Here is a 26,196-nt window from a genome sequence, read left to right as displayed (position 1 = left end):
GAAGAGTTGGTGTCTGAGGTCTCCTTTTTATATCCTGATGTCCTGGTTCTGAAAGGTGGGAGCTGCTTCTAGATATTGTGTGCCCTTGCTCCTAGCTGGTTGAAGTGAGAATGCAGTCGTTAGGCTCTTTTTGGGGAGACACAACACAGCCTATTCAGGTGTAAGTGAGGCTGGATCCAACTCCTCCCTCCCATCCTGCCAGTGATGTCCCACCCAGTCACACCTAAACTTCCATTATGTGTGGCTGTCTAGGAGGAATATTCAAAAGCCCCGCTGCCCACTACACCCAGTCAGATAGACTGCAGGCACCAATGGATAAGGCAAGAAAATGCCAACTTTCGTAATTTAAAATCCGACTCCACCATAACTTAGCATTTAAAATTTGGATTCCAGAGACACCAAACTTGAACCAGATGCCATCTTTCTAAAAGTTTCTGGAAGAGAGTACCTCCTAGACCATGGATTTACAGTGATTTTGTCCAAAAGGAGCTGTAACATTCTCCCTCTGTAAGTACAATTAATGTGCAGACATAATTCAAAGTTCATTTACAATGAGGCTAAGGTTTCCCAAGATTTCCTATTCTTTTTTACCAACCACCCACTACCAAGTATCACTGTCTATACATTGGTTTATGGTGCCTTATAAGGCTCGAAAGGAGGTTTCATGAGCTGAGCCAAGACTATATTAAGGTGGAAGAGTGGAGGAGGAGGTTTGATCGGAGGAAAAACCAGAAAAAGCCCCTTCATAAATTGTTTTATTATCCTTACTGACCATAGAGAAGGGCCTGAAGACGTTCTTCTGAAACGAGAGATGGCTGCAAGATGAACTTTGATGGATGCATGAGCTAAACCAGCTTTTGCCAAGGAAAGGATATAAGGAAGAATCTCCTGAGCCGAGGAAGAGAAAGGGTGAACTCCCGATTTTTGGCACCAAAGTCAGAACCTCTTCAACTTTATTTGGTATGTCTTGTTGGTACTCTGAGCATGAGCCTGGGAAAGGATGTCTCTACACTCTGAGGACAGATTCAGGTAAAAAAAACTCTGTGCTCAGGAGCCTAGCTGACAATTGAAGGGATTTGGGATCCGGATGCAGCACTTGGCCCTGGAACATCGTCAGCAATGATGGGATGTTGGTGATGGAACCCAAGGGAAGGCAGCCATGCCGAAACTGCTCATACAGTTTCCTGGCTAATGCCAGTCGGATTTCATCTAGGCATGGCTCAATATTCTACGTAACCTTCACATCCAGAAAGTTTGATGTAAGAGAACCAGTGATACAATCTTCATGGAGTTTATAGAGTTTGTCACCCCAACAACTGGTAACTAATTGTTTACGCGAGATTCTCAGAATAGGCTGTATCTGGATTATCCCAACGATCGTCTCTGCCAATTGCACAAAGACCTTCCCTAATATGTGCAAACCATGACAGCTTTCCTATGCCGGTGAGTCTCGAAATTTCTGAGAGCTCAGATCTGTACTTGACCAGTTCTGGTGTCACCCAGATGCACCGCCAAAAGTGTAGAGGTCTGCAGCCAATTTCCTCTGCGATGGGTCTCACCCCTAAATCCATACGCAGTGGAATCAGAGGGGAACTCATCGGTAATCTGAATAACTGCCTAAGAAAGTTGTTCTCTGTTTTAACAATGGGCCTAAGGTGAGAGTGCCCCCAGAGTTCAGCCCCATATAGGGCAGCACTCCTAAGCTGGGTTTTATAGATCTCCATGACTAAACTAACCGGCTTGTGGAATGACTTTCTATGAAACTTGGCCAGGCCACCTGCCGTCTGAGCCAGTTTAAGATTTGACTTATCTATTTGAGGCCCCCAGGCCATTTTTTCAGTAAGTGTAAGGCCCAGGTAGTCAAATATAGATACCTGCTCTAGGGGAGCACCGTTCATGCATGGGTTAGGGCGGGTTGATCTATTGGGGTTGAAGACCATACATTTTGTTTTTTGGATGTTGATCTCCAACCCCATAGACGAACAGAACTCACAAAACCCGTCTAAAATTCTCTGGATACCCATAAGAAGGAATCGTCTGCAAACATCATGGTTGGAATTAGCTTGTGCGCTAGTTTGGGGGCGTCTATGTCCTTAAGTTCACTCAGTGCACTTACTAGTCAATTGATGTAGATGCAGAACAAGGTAGGGGCAAGCACACATCCCTGTCTTACTCCTCTGTTGACAGGGATGGGCGGCGTGAGTTCCCCATTTTTCCCATACCTAATTTGGGCATGGTTACCATTGTGTAATCTTCTCAATACATCCAAAAGATAGAGGGGTAGTCCTAGTTCACTCAGAACCCTCAACAAAGCATCTCTGGGTACCAGGTCAAATGCACTCTTGAGGTCCACAAAGACCAAATACAGGCTATCTCATTCGAGATGTACTGTTTTCTGATAAAGGAGTTGGAGCCTGAAAATCTGGTCTATTGTTAATGTTTTTTCTCTAAAGCCGGCCTGCAAGGGGGCCATGATCTTATGTTCCTCCAACCAGGATTGCAGATGATCTAATAAAATCCTGGAAAATACTTTTTGGGAAACATCGATCAAACTGATCGGTCTGTAGTTTGTAGGTAATAGAGGTGATCCCTTTTTGTATACCGGAAGGATCTCAGCACCTGGCCAGGTTGCAGGAAGGGCCATTCCCTGTAAAATGGCATTAACAAACACCCAAAAATAAGGACCCCAAATCTTGGGTTCTGCCCTATAAAGATCTCTGGTATCTTGTTCAGGCATACAGCTTTCCCAGGAACTATTCTACTAAGGGGCCGATTCCGACCTGGGTCGGAAAGCACTCCGACCGAGCCGGATCCGGAGTGTTTTCCGACCGAGCAGGAGTCCTGCAGTCCGACCGAGCAAGTACGATGCGGCCGTATGCAGTCGGACTCCCATAGAAGTCAATGAGAGCCGGTTGTACGACGCGTACATGGGCTCCCATTGCCTGAATGGGTGCGTCGCGGACAAATGCGCCCCCTACAGTGAGTACGTGTCGGTGCCATCCGCACCGTACATGCCTGTGTTGGGGAGACCCATGGGTCTCCCCCTGTGTCCGAGCCGTAGGGCTGCGGGTGACATGGGGTCCGACACGGATCCCCAAAGGCAACCACCCGGACGATTAGCGAGCACAGGTTGTCCGACGTGTGCACCGTACTGGCTCGGTTGTGAATCACATCCATTGCACGCCACGGTTAGCTTGCGACCGAGACGTACGGAGCGGTTCGGACCCGGAAACGAGTCGGTCGGTGAATTTCATGTAGCTCGCATCGTACTTGCTCCCTCGTAGAGCTGTAGGAGTCGGGCGGAAAACACGCGTACGGCGCAAATTTTTTCTGGCCGGATCACGTTTAGTGCCCTTCCGACCCGGATTGGAATCGGCCCCTAAGGGCTATTGTGACTTCTGACAGAGTGATCTTGGGGATAGCTATTTCAGAAACCGAGGGGGTCGGATTAGCTGGAGTCAGGCTACTGGCCTCAACAGCAAATGAGGCATAAAGAAGAGCCAAAAAAATGCTCTTTCCAACTATCAGCCGCTATGTTTGGCCTGAAGGTCGCCTGTCCTTTGTTGCTACCTGTAGATATAATGATCCAAAATGTTCTCATATCTCTTGTCTCCAGGGCCAGTTTGAAACTATCCCATTGATCCATTTCCCATGCTGTTTTAGCAGATGCAATGGTGGTTTTATAGAGGGACCTTGCTGATTTTACTTCAATATTACACTTGGATTTTATGGCCTCTATCAATGCCTTTTTTGCCACCCGACAACTACCATTGAACCATGAATGCTTCGGCTTCCTCCCATGTCCCCTTGCACACGCCGTCCAAAACACCTCCTCCAGCTTTGAGGTGGTGGACTCATTGATCTTTGCAACCTCTGCACGGGAGGCAGCGATGCCTCCTGACTTTACAAGCTCTGACATGGCCTCAAGGTTGGGTGCATTGGCTTCAAGTAGGAAAGCCATTTCTTCATGCGATTTTTCTAGCCATGTCCACCTGACTTTTGGCCTGTTGTTGGTTAGTGTCAGTCTGTGATCAATAGTGGATGCTTCTGCTGGTTGATCCCTAGTCGTTGGCAAAGTGAGTTCAAGTATTAAAGCATTATGATCACTATCATGGCGCGACTGGACAATGAAGTCCTTAACCTGGCCCCACATCCTGGTTTCTACTATGATACAATCCAGGATAGAGGGGTGGCCAACTCCATTATAGGTATAACTCCCGTGGGAGTCAGAGCTAGAACGACCATTGCAGGCTCGCAGGGAATAATAGTATTTAGTCAAAATAAGAAGGACTTGTGATAGTCTTTTGGCAATGTCTGCTTAGTCAATCGATATATGTGAACTCAGATTAAAGTGTGCATTTTAGTTTTATTGAACATTTCATATGTACTAGTTTAATGAACCGCAGTATGTGCTTGACCCCAGCATTTAAACACACGGATGCGCAGATGCGGGCCTGGAGAGACTACTGTGCCGTGGCCGGCCTTGTAGGCTAACGCCGTTTTTTATCTTACTTTTACTGACTTAATTTTTTAATTGTTGCTTCTGTTGTGATTTTCTATGTGATTTTAATTTGGTGCCATGTTAGTGTGATCTCCGGCCAGTTCTTTCAATTGGCAGCCATTTTTGTAGTGCCAGCACGCTCTATACGCACTATAGCGTGAGTGCTCTAGTGTTTGGTGCTCATTTGTGTAGTTTGTGATTGCCTCTGGCTTTTAATGGCTCCAGCAAGTCAGTCTACGCCTGTCCGCGCTGGGGCAGGGCCAAGGACGCAGCCATTTTGTGTACAGCCAAAGATCGTTTGCGCTACACTAGGCTGGCTCTAATGAACTTTAAGCAGAAAGTGAGTTGTGGGAGAGGGGAAGTTAGAGACCCCGGGATAGTGGGACCGTGGTGTTTCCCTTCTTGTAATTGGACCTCTATGAGTTCAGAGTCTAGGGGGTGCTGCCTCTGGAGAGAGTGATGGAGCGGGTAGTACAACATTTTGTATACCCCACCATTCTGCATGTTTATATTAATCCGAATAATCTATTAATTGTAATACTATTAATCCGTTTGAAGTGATAACTCACCAATTATATTAACAAAAGAATTACACGTGGGATTTGCATTTTTGCATGGCTAAACTAATTGTATACTAATATATGTACGCATACTAATGGTAGAAAATGAGAATATTGCATGATATATGTTGCTTTTGTGACGTAATTGTAAGTTGCACCAGATGACATCACTGGGTGAATATAAACGCTTTAAATGTTGCTATCATGCTAGGTAATTACATACACATAGGGGAATTAGTGAGGGTTTAACATTTTATTAGCCATTTCAATGTTTTAATTACGTTTTGCGTTTGTTTTACTTAAGTTGACCTTTTGGGCCTAAGAAAAGATGGCTGACTGAGACACACAACGTGACTGCTACCGTTTCACGAGGTTTTGGGTGAAGTGCGCCTGCGCCACCGCCAGCAACAGTGCCTCGTCCTGTCCCCAGGCAAGATGTACCAACCAAGGTCGTACTGGGAGAGTTGCCAGGACCACAAAACAAAGGACTGTCTTTAAAACCGGAACCAGCAAGTGTGATGACTTAATCGAATAGACTATGGGAGAACTTCACCGAACGACCCCAAACCCACCAATCAGAACTGTCTAAAACTCATTCTTGATACATTTTGACATTACAATCCTTATAAAAGTTGGTAGAATAGTCAGTTGGGGTTTTCGTTAGGTTTCTTCGATTTGTCTTGCTGCGAATTTCCTGACGTTATGCTGACGGAGAGGACGGTGACACTGCTGGACAGCTGTTTCCATGAATCTTTGACAGACTGAATTGTGGCCTGACTTTGATAAATTAAAAGATTTTTCCACGACTTGATTGACTTAGAGGACGACTAATAGCCAGACGGTTTGGTCGATGATTTTCTAAAATTTTCAATTAATTAGATAAACGATGCTTTGATTAATAGACAAATGTGTTGAGTTGTTTTTTAGAAGAAATTAGATTGAGAGAAGAGTATAAATAAAAGAATTGAATTACCAAATACCCAAATTCAACTAACTGATTTATCGCCAAATGAGGGGAATATCACGAGGTTTGAAATTAATAGAGGTATTCAATGTATATTAGGGTTTAGGTAAAAAGATATTCCTTTCACGTCAGCGTATGGAAACTTATCCCTCCTGGGAGAACAGATCAATGAAGTGTGAGTGTTGGTGTTATGGGCCCCACCAATGAATGTATTGAGTTAATGTGCTATTGTGATATTTGGTCTGTGACGAAGGGAGGACTTGACATTCCACGCTGCATCAGTTTTTCTGGTAGCAAGATGATGGTTGTTATTGTTTTGGTTTGGTGAATATAGCTTGTAAATTGCTTACTGATCATTAGTTATTGATTGATATTGATTTATGTATTAACACTCTATGTTGAGTCGCGTCAAGTTCTATGTGGTCTGCACGGCTTCTGGGATGTAGGAAGTCGGAAGTTTGTAACAGTTCCGTAGTAGAGCAGAGGTAAGCGCTGTTCTCGGGAAAGACGGAATTGTCGTTGCCCTGTAGGTACACAGGGGAAACGTGTAACGAGAGAAGTTGCACGACGCATTGTCTGGGTTCGATTCGGTGACATCGTCGTGTGTTGCCATTAGAGACATTTTCCATGTGAGAGAAGTGTTTATTATAGTAAAGGTCACCTGTGAAGTTTTGGTCTTAGGTACCAGGAGTCCAAATGGCATTCCGATAACGCTTATCACTAGAAAGGTAATAGGTGCTCCCTAAGCTTGTTAGAAGGGTAAATTAGAGGGAAGTGCTACTTTATCAACGTATGTCATAATTCTGTAGTAGGACAGACTGTTCGCTGTTCTCGGGAAAGACAGGATTCTGTGTGAATGTACTACATTTTCTCGTGTGAAAGTGCGTGAATGTGAAGGCATTCAGGTTAATTGTGAAACTCTAGTTTTATTTCTCAGGAGCATTGGGTCTCCAACCAAGTGTCTTAAATCTGGAGAAACGGTGAGCTAATGCTTGTTAGAAGGGTAAGGTAGAGGGATGTGCTACTTTATCAACGGAAGAAACGATTCCGTAGTAGGGCAGAGGTAAGCGCTGCTCTCGGGAAAGACGGAATTCTCGGGAGAAAGGTCTATTGCTATTCCTTGGTTAGCAAAGCAGACAATGGTGGTGTTTTTGTGTTGTTACTAACAGAATTGTAAATTTGAAACAAAACTTACCGAGTGAAATTTGTAAAGGAGGGGTAGACAGGAGCAGGAGCTGCGGCAGCGGCTGCTGACGTCATAATGACTGCGCTGGGATTGGCCAGTCAGTCGGAAACTTAGAACGCTCCGGATTGGTGCGTTAGTGTACGCCGCGCTAGGAGTGGAGAATCACAAGGTGACGTAGACGCTCCGGATTGGTGCCTTAGTATGAGTCGCGCTGGGATTGGAGAATTAAAGAGTGACGTAGACGTTCCGGATTGGTGTGTTTGTGTGAGTCGCGCTACAGTTGGACAGAATAGCGGTACAGTTGTAAGGAGAGACTAGCGATACACGGAAGACAGGAAAATGTATTATGATCCACCAGAAAAGGAGAAAAAGTCCTGGTTTGGAAAAATTAAGAAGTGGTTTAAAAAGGACAAACAGATTGTGACAAGGGAAGGACAGTTACTTCCTCCACCGAAAACCCCCGCATCCTTTATGGTTGCGAAATATGGGTATCATACTTGTATTTGGTTAGACAATTGGGTAAAGTACACAAGAAATGACGGAGTTTTGGCTTTTCCAGAACATGGTTCATTTAATTTTGCAGTTTTGAGAAATTTAAGAGAGAAATTGATGAATTTAGGACCTAGACCGACACAATTTGAAGCATTGACAGAATGGGAAGATGAGATGCATGACCCAGAAAGACAGAGAAGTGGCGGAAGGTATAGATACATGTTTGGTAGGTCGTACGGACATGAGAATCATGATGATCGAATGAGAAGATGGCGGAATGCGAGTATGACTGAGGGTTTGTTTCCCGTAAGAACTGCAGGAGAAAATGAAGGAATGGGTCTCCCCCTGTGTCCGAGCCGTAGGGCTGCGGGTGACATGGGGTCCGACACGGATCCCCAAAGGCAACCACCCGGACGATTAGCGAGCACAGGTTGTCCGACGTGTGCACCGTACTGGCTCGGTTGTGAATCACATCCATTGCACCCCACGGTTAGCTTGCGACCGAGACGTACGGAGCGGTTCGGACCCGGAAACGAGTCGGTCGGTGAATTTCATGTAGCTCGCATCGTACTTGCTCCCTCGTAGAGCTGTAGGAGTCGGGCGGAAAACACGCGTACGGCGCAAATTTTTTCTGGCCGGATCACGTTTAGTGCCCTTCCGACCCGGATTGGAATCGGCCCCTAAGGGCTATTGTGACTTCTGACAGAGTGATCTTGGGGATAGCTATTTCAGAAACTGAGGGGGTCGGATTAGCTGGAGTCAGGCTACTGGCCTCAACAGCAAATGAGGCATAAAGAAGAGCCAAAAAAATGCTCTTTCCAACTATCAGCCGCTATGTTTGGCCCGAAGGTCGCCTGTCCTTTGTTGCTACCTGTAGATATAATGATCCAAAATGTTCTCATATCTCTTGTCTCCAGGGCCAGTTTGAAACTATCCCATTGATCCATTTCCCATGCTGTTTTAGCAGATGCAATGGTGGTTTTATAGAGGGACCTTGCTGATTTTACTTCAATATTACACTTGGATTTTATGGCCTCTATCAATGCCTTTTTTGCCACCCGACAACTACCATTGAACCATGAATGCTTCGGCTTCCTCCCATGTCCCCTTGCACACGCCGTCCAAAACACCTCCTCCAGCTTTGAGGTGGTGGACTCATTGATCTTTGCAACCTCTGCACGGGAGGCAGCGATGCCTCCTGACTTTACAAGCTCTGACATGGCCTCAAGGTTGGGTGCAATGGCTTCAAGTAGGAAAGCCATTTCTTCATGCGATTTTTCTAGCCATGTCCACCTGACTTTTGGCCTGTTGTTGGTTAGTGTCAGTCTGTGATCAATAGTGGATGCTTCTGCTGGTTGATCCCTAGTCGTTGGCAAAGTGAGTTCAAGTATTAAAGCATTATGATCACTATCATGGCGCGACTGGACAATGAAGTCCTTAACCTGGCCCCACATCCTGGTTTCTACTATGATACAATCCAGGATAGAGGGGTGGCCAACTCCATTATAGGTATAACTCCCGTGGGAGTCAGAGCTAGAACGACCATTGCAGGCTCGCAGGGAATAATAGTATTTAGTCAAAATAAGAAGGACTTGTGATAGTCTTTTGGCAATGTCTGCTTAGTCAATCGATATATGTGAACTCAGATTAAAGTGTGCATTTTAGTTTTATTGAACATTTCATATGTACTAGTTTAATGAACCGCAGTATGTGCTTGACCCCAGCATTTAAACACACGGATGCGCAGATGCGGGCCTGGAGAGACTACTGTGCCGTGGCCGGCCTTGTAGGCTAACACCGTTTTTTATCTTACTTTTACTGACTTAATTTTTTAATTGTTGCTTCTGTTGTGATTTTCTATGTGATTTTAATTTGGTGCCATGTTAGTGTGATCTCCGGCCAGTTCTTTCAATTGGCAGCCATTTTTGTAGTGCCAGCACGCTCTATACGCACTATAGCGTGAGTGCTCTAGTGTTTGGTGCTCATTTGTGTAGTTTGTGATTGCCTCTGGCTTTTAATGGCTCCAGCAAGTCAGTCTACGCCTGTCCGCGCTGGGGCAGGGCCAAGGACGCAGCCATTTTGTGTACAGCCAAAGATCGTTTGCGCTACACTAGGCTGGCTCTAATGAACTTTAAGCAGAAAGTGTGTTGTGGGAGAGGGGAAGTTAGAGACCCCGGGATAGTGGGACCGTGGTGTTTCCCTTCTTGTAATTGGACCTCTATGAGTTCAGAGTCTAGGGGGTGCTGCCTCTGGAGAGAGTGATGGAGCGGGTAGTACAACATTTTGTATACCCCACCATTCTGAATGTTTATATTAATCCGAATAATCTATTAATTGTAATACTATTAATCCGTTTGAAGTGATAACTCACCAATTATATTAACAAAAGAATTACACGTGGGATTTGCATTTTTGCATGGCTAAACTAATTGTATACTAATATATGTATGCATACTAATGGTAGAAAATGAGAATATTGCATGATATATGTTGCTTTTGTGACGTAATTGTAAGTTGCACCAGATGACATCACTGGGTGAATATAAACGCTTTAAATGTTGCTATCATGCTAGGTAATTACATACACATAGGGGAATTAGTGAGGGTTTAACATTTTATTAGCCATTTCAATGTTTTAATTACGTTTTGCGTTTGTTTTACTTAAGTTGACCTTTTGGGCCTAAGAAAAGATGGCTGACTGAGACACACAACGTGACTGCTACCGTTTCACGAGGTTTTGGGTGAAGTGCGCCTGCGCCACCGCCAGCAACAGTGGCCTCGTCCTGTCCCCAGGCAAGATGTACCAACCAAGGTCGTACTGGGAGAGTTGCCAGGACCACAAAACAAAGGACTGTCTTTAAAACCGGAACCAGCAAGTGTGATGACTTAATCGAATAGACTATGGGAGAACTTCACCGAACGACCCCAAACCCACCAATCAGAACTGTCTAAAACTCATTCTTGATACATTTTGACATTAAAATCCTTATAAAAGTTGGTAGAATAGTCAGTTGGGGTTTTCGTTAGGTTTCTTCGATTTGTCTTGCTGCGAATTTCCTGACGTTATGCTGACGGAGAGGACGGTGACACTGCTGGACAGCTGTTTCCATGAATCTTTGACAGACTGAATTGTGGCCTGACTTTGATAAATTAAAAGATTTTTCCACGACTTGATTGACTTAGAGGACGACTAATAGCCAGACGGTTTGGTCGATGATTTTCTAAAATTTTCAATTAATTAGATAAACGATGCTTTGATTAATAGACAAATGTGTTGAGTTGTTTTTTAGAAGAAATTAGATTGAGAGAAGAGTATAAATAAAAGAATTGAATTACCAAATACCCAAATTCAACTAACTGATTCATCGCCAAATGAGGGGAATATCACGAGGTTTGAAATTAATAGAGGTATTCAATGTATATTAGGGTTTAGGTAAAAAGATATTCCTTTCACGTCAGCGTATGGAAACTTATCCCTCCTGGGAGAACAGATCAATGAAGTGTGAGTGTTGGTGTTATGGGCCCCACCAATGAATGTATTGAGTTAATGTGCTATTGTGATATTTGGTCTGTGACGAAGGGAGGACTTGACATTCCACGCTGCATCAGTTTTTCTGGTAGCAAGATGATGGTTGTTATTGTTTTGGTTTGGTGAATATAGCTTGTAAATTGCTTATTGATCATTAGTTATTGATTGATATTGATTTATGTATTAACACTCTATGTTGAGTCGCGTCAAGTTCTATGTGGTCTGCACGGCTTCTGGGATGTAGGAAGTCGGAAGTTTGTAACAGTTCCGTAGTAGAGCAGAGGTAAGCGCTGTTCTCGGGAAAGACGGAATTGTCGTTGCCCTGTAGGTACACAGGGGAAACGTGTAACGAGAGAAGTTGCACGACGCATTGTCTGGGTTCGATTCGGTGACATCGTCGTGTGTTGCCATTAGAGACATTTTCCATGTGAGAGAAGTGTTTATTATAGTAAAGGTCACCTGTGAAGTTTTGGTCTTAGGTACCAGGAGTCCAAATGGCATTCCGATAACGCTTATCACTAGAAAGGTAATAGGTGCTCCCTAAGCTTGTTAGAAGGGTAAAGTAGAGGGAAGTGCTACTTTATCAACGTATGTCATAATTCTGTAGTAGGACAGACTGTTCGCTGTTCTCGGGAAAGACAGGATTCTGTGTGAATGTACTACATTTTCTCGTGTGAAAGTGCGTGAATGTGAAGGCATTCAGGTTAATTGTGAAACTCTAGTTTTATTTCTCAGGAGCATTGGGTCTCCAACCAAGTGTCTTAAATCTGGAGAAATGGTTAGCTAATGCTTGTTAGAAGGGTAAGGTAGAGGGATGTGCTACTTTATCAACGGAAGAAACGATTCCGTAGTAGGGCAGAGGTAAGCGCTGCTCTCGGGAAAGACGGAATTCTCGGGAGAAAGGTCTATTGCTATTCCTTGGTTAGCAAAGCGGGCAATGGTGGTGTTTTTGTGTTGTTACTAACAGAATTGTAAATTTGAAACAAAACTTACCGAGTGAAATTTGTAAAGGAGGGGTAGACAAGAGCAGGAGCTGCGGCAGCGGCTGCTGACGTCAGAATGACTGCGCTGGGATTGGCCAGTCAGTCGGAAACTTAGAACGCTCCGGATTGGTGCGTTAGTGTACGCCGCGCTAGGAGTGGAGAATCACAAGGTGACGTAGACGCTCCGGATTGGTGCGTTAGTATGAGTCGTGCTGGGATTGGAGAATTAAAGAGTGACGTAGACGTTCCGGATTGGTGTGTTTGTGTGAGTCGCGCTACAGTTGGACAGAATAGGTGTACAGTTGTAAGGAGAGACTAGCGATACACGGAAGACAGGAAAATGTATTACGATCCACCAGAAAAGGAGAAAAAGTCCTGGTTTGGAAAAATTAAGAAGTGGTTTAAAAAGGACAAACAGATTGTGACAAGGGAAGGACAGTTACTTCCTCCACCGAAAACCCCCGCATCCTTTATGGTTGCGAAATATGGGTATCATACTTGTATTTGGTTAGACAATTGGGTAAAGTACACAAGAAATGACGGAGTTTTGGCTTTTCCAGAACATGGTTCATTTAATTTTGCAGTTTTGAGAAATTTAAGAGAGAAATTGATGAATTTAGGACCTAGACCGACACAATTTGAAGCATTGACAGAATGGGAAGATGAGATGCATGACCCAGAAAGACAGAGAAGTGGCGGAAGGTATAGATACATGTTTGGTAGGTCGTACGGACATGAGAATCATGATGATCGAATGAGAAGATGGCGGAATGCGAGTATGACTGAGGGTTTGTTTCCCGTAAGAACTGCAGGAGAAAATGAAGGAAGAAAATGCACAGAAAAGAGACAAAGTGGAAACGAGAGGGTATGGAGTGAATGAATCAGAGGACGATGTTCTTGATGACATGTTTTATAAAAATCCACCCCCATATCAGCCAGAACCAGAAATATTAACCCCAAGTCCCCCAATGAAAGAAACTTTATGAATCATAAAATCGGAACCAGAGTTCAAACATTTGGGAAAAAACAATTCCATTAGAGAGGTAGAAAAGAAGTCCGGAGGTAGGATAAATGGTGAAAATTCAGCGGAACTAGCAAAGACAACCTTAGAATTAACAGAGAAAATGAGAGAATTGACCAAAAATCTGGAAGCTGTAACAGTTCCAGTGACGATAGGTCCAGTAATGCCTATTTTCGATAAACAAAAAGATGTCGAACATTGTTTAATGGTCCCTTATAAAAGCAATAAACAGGTTGAACAACCAAAACTGAGTCAAAATAAAAATCCATGGAGACAGACTAAGTAGGATTGAACCAAAAGTTTCAAATAATCCGTTTGTAGGCCAGAATTGTGCAGAAAGACGTGTAACAACTGTGGAGTCAATATTAGAAACACAAAAGGATTCTGGACAAGGTAATGTAGAGAAGTCGGTAGGACCAGCTACAGAGGAATTAAGTGAATGGTTGAGAAGCTTGCAAAAGAAAGACAAAGAATCTCAGTCAATAGATGTGGCCAAACTACGAATGGTACTGGAAGAGTTAATTGTAGGAACTATCCCTACCGAGAAATTAAAAACCTACCAAGATGAGGAGTTGTTATTCCTGTGTAAAAGCATAACGTGGAGAGCAAAAAGTCTCCATGAAAGATTAGAAGAAGTGGCAAATGAAATGGGTATAGATATTGAAAAGGTAAAAGCCCTACAGAAACCATATCGAATAGATTTCACTGAAAAGGACATTGAAAATATGAATACCACAGGATGAATGAGTCAGATTAAGGAAATAATTATTTTGTTGAGAAAATGGGGAGATGTGGATAAATGGAAAAGTAGATGGTATCGAAAACAAGATGACCTTTTCAGCTTTCCCTGTTAGAGAAAAAGAGAAGGTAGTAACAGAACGCCCTATGAGAGAAATTCCAGGAGGAGGATATGTACATGTCCCATGGACTAGGCAAGATATTTTTTTATTCACAAATGACTTCCCTTGACTTCCTGAAAAACCCGTTGAGTGTTATAGAGAGGTAGACAGATTTGTAAAATTGTGCAAAGTGTTGTGGATTGATCTAAACAGCTTGTTTGACATAATAGTACCAGCAGATCTATGGACAGAGTTCAAGCTCATGATTAATTGGCCAACTCAGGAATACCCTAGGGATCCAAAAACAGGGGCACCAGACCCCGAGGTAATGAAGAAATACAGACAGGTTAATATCTCTGAATGCAAACAAAATTAGAAGACTTTCAACAATTAGTGGAGACGAAAATCTGAGTGAAAAGGATCTAAGTCATTTTGTATACAGGTTTGTTTATGGTCTTCATCCAGAAATTAGTGAGATGATAAAACAGCATATTGTAGACTGGCAAAATAAGAAAATAGACGGAGAACTGAGACATGCTAAATATTTCAGTGATGAGATTGAAGCAAAACAGAGAAAATTGAAAGAAAAGGCTATGTGGGCACAAGTAAAGGTAGCGGAGAGACAGGAAGCTCAATTAGCAGAACAAGCGAATAATACAGGATCAAGACAAAAATTTGGTCCTGGGAAAGGTAAAGGAAATATAGAGGAAGCTAAGAAGAAATTTCCGTGTCATAATTGCAGTAGGATAGGGCATTGGAAATCCGAGTATAAATTTCCCCCAAGTACTAACGATGAAAATGCATCATTGAATCCTCAGGTGCAGAATGGGGTGAGTGGTCAACCGCAGCGACAGCAGCAGGTTGTTACCCAACAGAATCAGGTGCCAAAACCGCCTTTTCCACAGAGCAAAAATTCCCAGAGGTATAGTAATGAAACGGGATTCTACAACGGAGAACAGGTAAATAAACCGCCGCGCGCTAGAAGTACACCAGACAGGCCCATTTGTAGATGGAAAGGTTAATAATGAAAATATTACTTTCCTAGTTGATACTGGTGCTACTCGATCAGCTGATGTTAAGAATCTTCCTCTCACGGATGAAACGATCCAAGTAGATGGTGTATCCAACAGGCAGATTAAAACTTACCTTACAGAGCCGGTGAAAGTGAGCATAGGAAAAGTTTCTGAAAAGCACAGCTTTGTCATGTGCGAAACCAGTCCTGTGAATTTGTTAGGTAGAGATTTGTTGTGCAAAATGACCTGCACTATATTTTGTACCCCGGATGGAATAGCATTTGAAACCCCAGATGATGATGTGTTGTATAAAATAACAATGGCAAACAGGGAGAAGGAGGTTATTGAAACCTATGCTGTATTTAATCCTGATGAATTACCTAAAGAATTGAAACAGTCTGTAAAAGTAGAAGTTTGGGATTTCACAGGAGAAGATGTGGGATTAATGAGAAATGTAGATCCAGTAAAAATAACAGTAAAAGAAGGAGTAAGTTATCCAAATGTCCCTCAATATAAATTGACACCCGAAATAATTGAAGGAGTGACTCCTGTGATTGAAAAAATGATAAAACAAGGTATTTTGAGAGAAATAATGAGTAGTCCATGTAATTCACCAATAATGGGACGGAAAAAGCCTAGTGGCAAGTTCAGGATAGTACAAGATCTGAGAAAGATAAACAAAATTGTTGTCATGTTGTCCCTTTGTACCAAATCCATCTGTGATTTTATATCAGATTCCCCATGATGCAGAATGGTATACAGTGATTGATCTATGCCATGCTTTCTTTTCCATCCCATTGTACCATGACAGTCAGCACATTTTTGCATTTCGTTTCGGCAAGCGTATTTTGACTTGGTGCCGAATTCCACAGGGGTATACAGAAAGCCCCTCAATATTTAATCAGCTATTGAAGAAGTCCTTGGAAAGTCTAGAAATGTCCAAAAATTCAGTGTTAGTTCAATACATCAATTACCTTCTTGTGGCATCGAAACCCGGGAAGCTTGTGAGGTAGACACAATAGCCTTGCTAAATCATTTGGCAGATGGAGGACTAAAGGTGTCACCATCAAAATTACAATTTTGTAAGAAAGAAGTACAATATTTAGGACATAACATTGAAAAAGGACTGAGAAAAATAACCATAGACAGAATCAGGATCATAAAAGGAATGAGAGCACCCATGACCCAAAGAGAAGTGAGAATGTTTTTGGGAATGGTTGGATATTGTCGTCAATGGATCAGCAATTTTTCATTGATCGCAAAACCTTTGGCACGACTGACGAGAAGCGATGTGAAAGATCCCATTGATTTGAACAAGGAAGAATTGGCAGCATTTAAACGATTGAGAGATGGACTGTGCGAAGCACCTGCATTAGGAATGCCTGATTATGAGAAAGAGTTTGAGTTGTATTGCAGTGAGAGAAATGGATGTGCACTCTCTGTTCTAATACAGAAGCATGGAAAACTGAGGAGACCAATTGCATATTTTTCATCAATGCTTGACCCATTAGCTGTAGCCATACCTGGGTGTTTGAAAGCAGTAGCTGCTACATGTCGGAGTTTGGAACAGAGTGAGGGAATTGTGATGGGATATCCTGTGAAAGTGTTTGTACCTCATGATGTGGCGATCCTTTTAACAAGGAGTCGTACTCAGTATATGACACATAGTCGGCTGACTAAGTATGAAAAGGTCATATTAGGTGCAACAAATGTAAGTCTTGTGAGATGCTTGAATGTGAATCCTTCAACATTGCTGCCTGATGCTGAGAATGTGGAAGTAAGAGATGAGGCAGATCATGACTGTCTGGATGTACTTGATTTCTGTACAAAACCACGACCTGACATAAAAGATGAACCCTTACCAGAAAGTGATTTTGTTCTGTTTGTGGATGGGTCTTGTTTGAGAACAGATGATGGAGTGTTAAGTGCAGCCTATGCGGTATGTACGGTTGCAGCAGTGATGGAAGCATCATATCTGAAAGGAGTAAAATCGGCACAAGTAGCTGGACTTGTCGCTTTGACTAGAGCATGTAAGATTGGAAAGAGTGTGAGAGTGACCGTGATGACTGACAGCCAGTATGGCTTTGGAGTCGTCCACGACTTCGGCCAGATATGGCTGCAGAGAGGATTCTTAACATCAAGTGGAACTCCCATTAAGAATGCTGAAGTGGTTGGAAAGTTGCTTGAGGCAATACAGCTGCCTAGGCAACTGGCTGTTGTAAAGTGTGCTGCCCATAGTCACAGTGGTGATTATATCGCCACTGGAAATAAATTCGCGAATGACATGGCACAATACTGTGCACGAAATCAGAATTCCATTAATCGGGCTAAGGAAAGAGAAGAGGTTTCTTGCTCCTTGATGTTTACTAACATTGTGTGAACATGGGAAGAAGTAAGACAATTGCAGGAAGAAGCAGGAGATGAGGAAATGAAGCAGTGGGTAAAAGCAGGATGTGCACCAAGAGAGAAAAATCAGGTGTGGGTTTATCGAGATGGAATACCAGTCATGCCTGATAGCATGATGTCTGCCATGGCACGGATGTATCATGGACAGGGACACATAGGGAGAGATGCTATGGTCAGGTCCTTTAACCCCTTCCATGCTGCGCAAATTCCGCCGCTGTGCTGACGGAATCTTGCGCGGGCGTGGTCATGACGGAACGGTTCCGTCATGAGCACAGCTCAACCGTGGCTCATGACGGAACCGTTCCGTCATGAGCACCGAAGGGGTTAAACAAACCTGGTATAATGCAAAATTCAGACTTGTAGCAGAAAATCTTTGTCAGAGATGCCTAACATGTCAGCAATACAATCCAGGAAGAAAGACAGTAGTGAGTCTAGGAACAATAGGTCGAGAAGGAGGGCCTTTTACCAGAATGCAAGTAGATTTCATTGAGATGCCTCCCTGTAACAGGTATGTTTTGGTTATGGTCTGCCTGTTTTCCAGATGGGTAGAGGCATTCCCAACAAGAAGAAATGATGGGATGACAGTGGCAAAATTACTTTTGAGGGAATTCATCCCTAGATTTGGGTTCCCAGTGACAATTGAATCAGACCGAGGAGGACATTTCCATAATGAGATCATAAAACTGATTTGTGAAGAATTGAATGTACGACAAAAACTACATTGTGCCTACCGACACGGGGCTTCTGGTGTGGTGGAACAGTTGAATGGTACTATCAAAAACAGGATAGGGAAAATGTGTTTAGCCACAGGTATGAAATGGCCTGATGTCTTGCCTCTGGTACTCATGACTATTAGATCAATTCCAGACAGAACTACAGGGTTAAGCCCCCATGAAATCATCATGGGACGAGCCATGCGCCACGTGTTTATACCAGTCAACAAGCTGATTACTATAACTGATGACATGGTGTGTGAATACTGTAAAAGCCTGGCTGACGCAGTTCATTCTGTGTTTCATCCGGTTGGAGCGGATGCCACCACCCTTGAAAAGAAGCCAGCCCATGATCTAAGCCGAGGGGACTGGGTAAGGATAAAAGTCCACAGAAGAAGAAACTGTTTGGTTCCAAGGTGGGGAAAACCAAGACAAGTCATCTTAACCACAACAACAGCTGTGAAGTGTGCTGGATTGAAAAACTGGATCCATGCAAGCCATACTTTGAGAATTCCAAATCCAGTGGACAGCGCAGAAAAAGAGTATTTTGATGAATCAGAATCTAGTACTGAGTCAGATGACGGAGAGCCAAAAGCCAAAGAAACCCCTGAAAGGGGGGAAGCAGAACCAAGTTTAACATTTGTCCCCAGAAGTAGTTCCCTGAGAAGAAGGTTACAGATTTCTGATACCAGTTCAGACTCAGAAACTGAACAAGGAGCACAATGTTCCAGGAAAGAACAAGGAAAGAACAAAGAAAAAGACAGTGAAGAGACGATAAAAGAGATTAATGAAAAGGAAGTGCCAAATGAAAGATTAAGAGAACTCCAACATCCAGTTAGAAGCAGGGATAAGTAGTCAGCAGGAAGATTGCGTGTCGGAGATTCGAGAAGGGACAGAAGTAGGGAAAACAAAACAAGTGGTGGAAAAAGAAACTGTTGAGAGTAAAAAGCAAGTTGAAACAAAGTCAGAGGAAAGCGAAGATGAAATACCTGAAGGTCGAGTTCTAAGAAACAGAGCTTGGAGAACTGAAAAGAACGATAAAGGGAGTAAATTGAAAAGAACTGGAAAAGACGACGTTTGGCCGAATAAAATAAAAAGATTGAGATATCGACTGACATGAGTAAATTCACCAAGGGCTGAACAGGTGATGAGTCAGGTGAAATCAAAAGAAGAAGAAACAATTATACTTAAAGAAAGCAAAAGAACAAGGAAACCTAACCAGAAGTATAAATCACCAGAATGGACGTATGTGGCCCTGCCTGAACTAAAAGAAGAGGCGGATAGCCAAGGAAATCCAGAGGTGGTTGTACCAGAAGTGGTTGAGGAAGACGAAGAATCGGAAATCCTGAGAGTTATCTTGTCCGATATTGGAGAAGAAGCGGATGTTCAGGACATTCTGTATACAGATCACAAAGGAAAAGTGAAAGATGATGAAATGCCAAACTGAATGAGATACGAAAACTATTGATGGAAAGACAATAAAATACAGAAAAAGACAAAAACTGGTAGAACCAAGTAGGTGCTTAGAGCCTTGGGTTAGAAAAACTAGTTGTGAAGTAGAAGAGGCTAAGTCAAAAGACACGGTCCATTTTAGCAAAAATGGCAAACATAGATAGTAGCAAAGGTAGATGTACATTTTTAAGGAGATGGTGTAAAATGTGTTGTTGTTGTACAGGATTACTAATGCTTCTATGGAGCATACTTGCTCTCCTGATTTCATTCAAAGTTACTATAGATACACTAGAAGGACATAGTGAGAATAAAGCTAATATAGAAAAGATTCAAAAGGTAGTACCGACCAGAATGGATAAAAATGATTTACATAAAGACAGGTCTATAACTGATTTTTCTAATAATGTGTTTTCAAAATTGTTGTAAGAATATGTAAAGACAATGGACGTAAGGGACTGCTACGTTTGTATGCAGTTACCTGCCTCTGTATCAGAGGGAGTGACTTACCACCACCTTCCAGTAACTTATGGAATAACACGTAGTGTAATAGCTAGTTTATTTTATCAAACAGGGAAATTAGAGTATTATTTTTCAGATGTAGATACTATATTTTCACAAGTACCGTCAATTAACAAGCTAAACAAGGTAAAACCTGCAAAAGTATTAGGTGAATTTTTCTTGGCGACTAAAGAACTAACATTAAAATATATATTTAAGAACAATTTGGCATGCAGTTTAAAGAAAGAGGGAAAGACATTTTTAGAGATGGTTGAAGAAAGAAGACTAAAAATGCAAAGAAAAGCATCTGAAGGAAAACTGGAGAAGACAGTCTGGGATGTAGAAATGGAAAAACATCTGAAAGGTGAAGCTAGTCCAACTATGGCTTTAGATTGGCCTCAGACAGGGAAATTGTGTATTAGAAGGAATCAAACTGCATATGATAATTATTTTGTAGGTAATAGTGAGTGCCATGATACATACCGAATCATGGGTGGATGGGGATTTAAAGGTGGAAAAGATCCAGTTTTTCCTGGGTTATATTTCATTTGTGGGAATAGGGCATATTATCGTTTGCCAGACCATTGGTATGGCACATGTTATGTAGGCCTGGATTTTCCAAAGATTTTTCATATGGATAGAGGAGAAGATGGTGTACATAGTTTAGGTTGTTATTTAGCACGTAGTAAAAGAGAATCTTGGACCGAAATTGTGGGTGACATTTTTGGAGCATTGATACCAGCAGTGGGAATATCTCTGAATGCAAACAAAATTAGAAGACTTTCAACAGTACTGGATCGCTTGTCCACAAGCACCGCTGGAGGATTTTTATTAGTAAATACCGAAATGGTTGCCATGCGTGCTATGGTAATGCAAAATAGACTTGCCCTTGATATATTATTGGCATAAGAGGGTGGAGTCTGTGGAATGCTGAAAGTTCAACACTGTTGTACTTACATTCCTTACGAAAGTAAAGATTTGAAAATGTATATTAAAAACATTACAGAATTGCATGACAAAATTGCACCACTGGAGGTTGAAGGTGTTTGGGAAAAGATTGCAAAGAAATTATCAGCTATTAAAGATTTCATAGTAAAACGAGGTAGTACGTTTTTAGGTAAGATATTATTTCCATTAACATGTGTGATTTTCATATTATTAATAATTAGATTAGGGTGTATCTGTCGTAAAAAGGATAAAAATCAGAAAAAGTTAAGAAGAGAAAATTTAAGGAGAAGATATAAGAAACAAGAAAGAGAATTTGAAGAGATAGAATTGGAGGAGTTTAAGGAAAGCATGTATAAATCAGCAAAAGGAGAAGAAACAGGGGAAACTGAAATATGAATAAAAACAAGAAATCACTTTGAAATTCCGTAAAAAGGGATACAAAATTTTGTTGGTGTGGTGATATAATCACCAAAGGGGGGATTGATGGAGCGGGTAGTACAACATTTTGTATACCCCCCATTCTGCATGTTTATATTAATCTGAATAATCTATTAATTGTAATACTATTAATCCGTTTGAAGTGATAACTCACCAATTATATTAACGAAAGAACTACACGTGGGATTAGCATTTTTGCATGCCTAAACTAATTGTATACTAATATATGTATGCATACTAATGGTAGAAAATTAGAATATTGCATGATATATGTTGCTTTTGTGACGTAATTGTAAGTTGCACCAGATGCCATCACTGGATGAATATAAACGCTTTAAATGTTGCAATTATGCTAGGTAATTACATACACATAGGGGAATTAGTGAGGGTTTAACATTTTATTAGCCATTTCAATGTTTTAATTACATTTTGTGTTTGTTTTACTTAAGTTGACCATTTGGGCCTAAGAAAAGATGGCTGACTGAGACACACAACGTGACTGCTACCGTTTCACGAAGTTTTGGGTGAAGTGCGCCTGCGCCACCACCAGCAACAGTGGCCTCGTCCTGACCCCAGGCAAGATGTACCAACCAAGGTCGTACTGGGAGAGTTGCAAGGACCACAAAACAAAGGACTGTCTTTAAAACCGGAATCAGCAAGTGTGATGACTTAATCGAATAGACTATGTGAGAACTTCACCGAACAACCCCAAACCCACCAATCAGAACTGTCTAAAACTCATTCTTGATACATTTTGACATTAAAATCCTTATAAAAGTTGGTAGAATAGTGAGTTGGCGTGTTCGTTAGGTTCGTTCGATTTGTCTTGCTGCGAATTTCCTGACGTTTTGCTGACGGAGAGGACGGTGACACTGCTGGACAGCTGTTTCCATGAATCTTTGACAGACTGAATTGTGGCCTGACTTTGATGAATTAAAAGATTTTTCAACGCCTTGATTGACTTAGAGGACAACTAATAGCCAGATTAGGTAAATATGATGACCTACGGTTTGGTCGATGATTTTCTAAAATTTTCAATTAATTAGATAAACGATGCTTTGATTAATAGACAAATGTGTTGAGTTGTTTTTTAGAAGAAATTAGATTAAGAGAAGAGTATAAATAAAAGAATTGAATTACCAAATACCCAAATTCAACTAACTGATTCATCGCCAAATGAGGGGAATATCACGAGGTTTGAAATTAATAGAGTTATTCAATGTATATTAGGGTTTAGGTGAAAAGATATTCCTTTCATGTCAGCGTATGGAAACTTATCCCTCCCGGGAGAACAGATCAATGAAGTGTGAGTGTTGGTGTTATGGGCCCCACCAATGAATGTATTGAGTTAATGTGCTATTGTGATATTTGGTCTGTGACGAAGGAAGGATTTGACATTCCACGCTGCATCAGTGTCACCTTGGTATGGCAGGGATGAGCACACAAGAGATGTGATGAGGACAGAGGAGGTCCTACACTCTGCATTAGTCAACTCTTGCTTTCTCATAAAACATAGTATAGAGATTAATGAGATTGTTGGGATATCTCAGTTAGATTGTTTGTTTATCACTGAGATATGGGCCATGGAGGATTCAGATCAGGACTTTGCAGTTGCACTCCATCGGGGTATGCGGTGGTGAAGCTGGATAGGAGCACACAGAGGGGGGAGGACTTGCTATCATTCTTAGGGAGCAGCTGAGCTGTACGTTAGAGCCATCATTGAAGGTTGCAAGGTGGAGCATTTTTAATATTGAAAACAAACAATCTTTGATCCAGTGGGGCTGCTGACCTACCGTCCACCTGGTCCTAAAAAGCAGTGCATTCTGAGCTGGTTATTAAGTGCTTGAGCCCTTTATTTCTTGAGGTAACTTCACCATCTTGGGGGATTTCAACCTCCATTCCAGAAGAAGAGGGCAATCGCCACACCAGGGCTTTCATGTATCTTATGCACAGTTTCAACTTTAGTCAACAGGTTAATGCTATGACCCACAGAGCCGGTCACAATTTGGATGGGGGTTTTTTCCAACCAAGAGACCCTGATTTTGGGCGATTGACTTCCTCTAAGGTGGGCTGACCATAGTATGGTGATGTTTAGTGAGTGCGTGGAACATGTGTTGGAAAGCACACTGGAAATTGCAAACAGTGTTGGAAAATGGAGACAAATCTCAGTTGACAATTTTTCTGAAGCCTTTTTGTGAAATTTAAAGAGAAAGACGTTAGCAGTCCAGGTTCCCCTGCAGAGAATCCTAACAATTGGATTAGGTCAGCCTTTGAGGAGGTTTCACCTCTAGTCACAGCTAAGCCTAAGGGCAGGAGGGAACTATCTGCGTCATGGTTTTCAGAAGAGATTAAGGACCTCCCAAAGCAGAGTAGGAGACAGGAACTGGGATGGAGATTGGCTTTCGATTCGGAAGAGAAAAACAATCACAGGGAGCTTATTCCCAAATTCATAAGTGAAATTTAGGAGGCAATATTGTACTTCTCTCAGACAATAACATCTGCAACAAAATTCCTAAAGAACTCATCAAGACGGTTTTATGCTGTTGTTGCCTCCTATACACCAGCCAATAGAAAACTCTCACTTTTTCTGTAATAAGGTGGCAGAGTCCTTTAGCGACAAGATCATGATGATTTTTGAAGGTTTTCCTGCCACCTCAAGTGATTTCAGGGTGCCAGAACAGAAGAAGAGGTCTATCGCCCCCAGTGGAAAAGGTGTTATTTCAGAACTGCCTATTTGCAGCTGCTTAACCAGGTTCTTTCTGTTGCTTGCGACTAAAATTAAGGCTCTTCTAGGAAGAATCAACCACTGGCCTCACCGGATGATCCATGCCCGCAGCTGGCCCTGACCTTATTGAGGATGCCTTGGAGAAGGTCCATTGTCTGGTCTTGGCGACTGGTGTGTATCCTTGGGGTTGGAAGTAGGCAGTTGTCATTCCACTGTAGTAAAAGCCCAGTGGGAATTCAGGTGATTTAAAAGATCTGTGCTCAATCTCTTTGTTGGCTGCCCTAGCTAAAATCCTAGAGAAGCCTGTCAACAAGGCATTGGCCCAGTACCTCACAGACCAAGAACTCCTGGACCCTTCTCAAAACAGGTTTAGGAGCAGTCACAGCACCAAATCAGTGCTTTTAGCAATTGTTGATTTCATTTGTAGGAAAGTTTACCAGGGAGGCCTCTCCTATTTTGTGTTGTTAAATCTGTCTGCAGCCTTTGACATCGTGCTGGAGCAAAGGCTGCATTAGGATGGGCTGAAGGATGAGGCCCCCAATTTGATGGAGTCCTTTCTGCTGGATAGGACTCTTACAGTCATTTGTGAGGATTTTTCTTCCAAACCTTTCCAGCTCTCCTGTGGGGTTCCACAGGGGTCCTCCCTCAGTCCCGTACTACTTAACTTATATATCACCTCCCTAGCAAAGCTGGTGCGTTCTTTTGCCTTCTAGGTGTTGTCCTATGCAGATGACACCCCGATCATCATTTCTTTGATGACTAGGATGGGGTTGCTGACAAGTTTAGGGCTTGCGTGATGAAAATCTGCAGGTGGATGAAGTATAACTGGCTGAAAATGAACGGGGAGAAAACTGAGATTGGGGTTTGCAGAATGGATAGCTCAATCTGGATCAACGGATGGTGGCTGGAGACATGTGGTACTAAATTGGGTGTGATTTTCGACAACACCGTGGTTAATAGGTGAGCTCCTGCTTTTGGATTATTAAGACTTTGAAGAAAGTTCTTCAATTTCTTCTGAAAGAAAAGGGTGTCAGTGGTCATTGCGCTCATCACGTTTCCCATGGACAACTGTAATGCCCTTGACATTAATGTAAATAAGCCCAAAATTATCCAAAATGCAGCAGCACGATTGCTCCTGAGACTGTCAAAACACGTCAGTCAGGGAGGGATTGAGATCCCCTACTGATTGCCAGTGCGGAATTGGGTGTCTTTCAAGGTCCTTTGCTTTTGGCATAAGTCTCTCCATTTGCAGGGGTTGACATTTCTTAACACAGCCTTTAATTAGTATGTCCCAAGTAAACCTCTGAGATTGGCAGGATGAACACGATGACAGTACCTATGTGTAGGAAAGCCAGGTGGGGAGAACGAGCAGTCACTGTGGCGGCTGCCAAGTTGTGGAACTCCCTCCCAGAATAAATTAGGAGTTTAAACTCGTACCTGAGGTTTTGTAGGCAGGTTAAAATATGGTTATTTTCAAACTAATCCTTGCTTAGAGTAGCTTGGTTTTTAAGGTTTTTCTCTATTTAGGGACCTCACCTTTGACATGGTTCTCTTCTGGCTTAGCACTTTTATACCTTTTTGTTTAACATGCTCTACAAATTCTACAAATACAAATCATAAACTACAGAAGTAGCTGAAATCATTGGAATTGATGAAATTGCAGCGTCTGGTTCCTCCATGAAAGCTGGCACTTGGTGTAAAGCTGGAGCCATAGGAGTCTCTGGAATGAAACTCAGAATTTGAACATGGCTGTACTCATTTTCTAGGCAGTAGAGAGAGGTTGTGAGTTTCTATTCTGAAGGCACTTTGGTTTCAAGAGGTGTCTGTTGAATTGTTGAATAGAATCAGCCACATAATGCTTTTTACAGTGATCAATGGAACCTTCCTAATTTTCTTTGAACCAGGAAGTCGAAGCAGGATTATTGTTT

At 42.3% G+C, this 26,196-nt stretch overlaps 1 protein-coding gene across 6 annotated transcripts in view; it reads right to left on the bottom strand.

The window, feature by feature from the left end:
* LOC146870432 (E3 ubiquitin-protein ligase TRIM39-like) overlaps window positions 1–26,196 on the bottom strand; it is a 438,014-nt gene that overhangs the window by 128,398 nt on the left and 283,420 nt on the right. The gene's annotated exons all lie outside the window — the stretch shown is intronic.

The sequence above is a fragment of the Triturus cristatus genome, chromosome 1_1 (assembly GCF_964204655.1).
Source record: "Triturus cristatus chromosome 1_1, aTriCri1.1, whole genome shotgun sequence".
NCBI classification, from domain to species: Eukaryota; Metazoa; Chordata; class Amphibia; order Caudata; family Salamandridae; genus Triturus; species Triturus cristatus.
Note: the sequence above shows the minus strand (reverse complement) of the source record. Positions and strands in the feature narration are given on the sequence as shown.